Source organism: Galeopterus variegatus, unplaced genomic scaffold (genome assembly GCF_000696425.1).
Source record: "Galeopterus variegatus unplaced genomic scaffold, G_variegatus-3.0.2 Scaffold64962, whole genome shotgun sequence".
In the NCBI taxonomy this organism is placed as follows: Eukaryota; Metazoa; Chordata; class Mammalia; order Dermoptera; family Cynocephalidae; genus Galeopterus; species Galeopterus variegatus.
In genome coordinates this window covers 1-1,907 of record NW_007791073.1, presented here as the reverse complement: position 1 = coordinate 1,907, position 1,907 = coordinate 1, and the positions used below count along the sequence as shown (strand labels likewise).

At 52.4% G+C, this 1,907-nt stretch overlaps 1 pseudogene; it reads left to right on the top strand.

The window, feature by feature from the left end:
- The first annotated feature begins 769 nt into the window (after positions 1 to 769).
- Positions 770 to 1,754, top strand: LOC103584563 (annotated as a pseudogene).
- Positions 1,755 to 1,907: the final 153 nt, after the last annotated feature.

Genomic DNA, 1,907 nt, shown 5'->3' with positions numbered 1-1,907 from the left:
GGATACAAGTTTTGGGGGCTCTGACGCTTATAAAATGTTGAGGGTCCTTTTTAAGAAAAGTACTACAAAACAATAGACACACTTGATTGTAGATATGGTGGTGGTTACAAAAATCTACACATGTGACAAAATTGTATTAGAACTACACACACACACACACACACACACACACGAGCATGTTAGACTGAAGTCTGAATGTCAATTTCCCTGTTTCAATATTGTACTTTAGTTATGAAAGATGTGCCACTGGGGAAAACTAGGTGAAGGGTACAGGGGTACATGTCCTTTTTCTCCAACTGTCTATGACTCTATAATTATTTCAGAATAAAACTTGAAAAAAATTAGACAAAAAGTCTTGAAGAGGCTGATGCAGGTGAATATGCCTGAAGCTTAAGCTTCATGAGCTTCCGAGGAAATCTGCCTCTGAGCAATCTTCTGATTTTTGTCAAGAAGGACTGAGAGCCTAGACTTCTAGGTGAGTTCTCAATGCGTTAATGCTGGGCTCTAATTAAAAATTAGATGGTTAAAACATAGTGCAGCCCAGACAGAAGGTATCTGTGGCCATGTGCTGGCCCTGGGCTGACACATCCTCTGACACATTCTGAGATCCTTCCCAGCTCTGACACCACCTAATACTGTCTAGTCCAGCCCTCTCCACCACAAATGTGGAAACTGAGGCCAAGAGACAGGGAAGTGCCTTTGACAAGGTCAGGGGGCAAGTCCGTGGGGAGGCAGTGCTTAGACTAGGATCTCCCTCCCCTCTGGCCAGAGCCTTACTCTCTGCACACTTCTCCCAGGTGTGGGAAGAAGAGTCTAGAGACCGAACCCCAGCATTGTGTTCCCTGGAGGACACCCCCAGGGTCCCTCTTCCCTGTCCCCTGTTCCACCACTTCCTTCCTGCCTGCTCTCTCCCCAGGAATCCCAGCCATTCCCGGAACACGAGGACCCAAGGGTCAGAAGGGAGAACCCGGCACACCTGGCCATCCGGGGAAAAATGGCCCCATGGGACCATCTGGGATGCCAGGAGTTCCTGGCCCTATGGGCCCCCCCGGGGAGCCGGGCGAGGAAGGCAGATACAAACAGAAGCATCAGTCGGTGTTCACAGTCACCCGGCAGACCGCCGAGCACCCAGCACCCAACAGCCCGGTCAAGTTCAACACGGCCATCACCAACCCGCACGGGGACTATGACACAAGCACGGGCAAGTTCACCTGCAGAGTCCCCGGCCTCTACTACTTTGTCTACCACACATCACAGACAGCCAACCTGTGCGTGCAGCTGTACCACAACGGCGTCAGGGTGACCATCTTCTGCGACCACATGTCCAACAGCAAGCAGGTCAGCTCGGGTGGCGTGGGGCTGCAGCTGCAGGTGGGCGAGCAGGTGTGGCTGGCTGTCAACGACTACAACGGCATGGTGGGCACTCAGGGTTCCGACAGCGTCTTCTCCGGCTTCCTGCTCTTTCCCGACTAGGGCGGGCAGGCCTGCTCCAGCCCCATGGGCCGCCCCACCGCCCCCGGCTTCCCTGCACAGACCCAGGCCATTCTCCCCACCTGATGGACTCTTCCTCCAGGAAGTCCTCCCCGACTCCCACCCCATGAGTTCTGTCCATCCCCTGAGCCCCTTCACGAGTCACTGCTTCTACCATTCTTTTGACACTTAACCAACACCTCTGGTGCTGTTCTCAGTTTTTTTTCAGGTCTTGGAAGAGGCAGGGAGATATATAAATAAATAAATAAATCAGTAAATGTGCACGGCTCAGATTCCTCACTGCCGATCCTTTGAACTTCACATCTGTCACAACTGTCTGTGGGCTCTGAACTCTGGCCATCTGGTGCCCAGTAAAGCTTGGCTGCCTGTGTTGTCACTCAGCACCATTTGGCCTGGTGGGAGAGAGATGTTCAAGA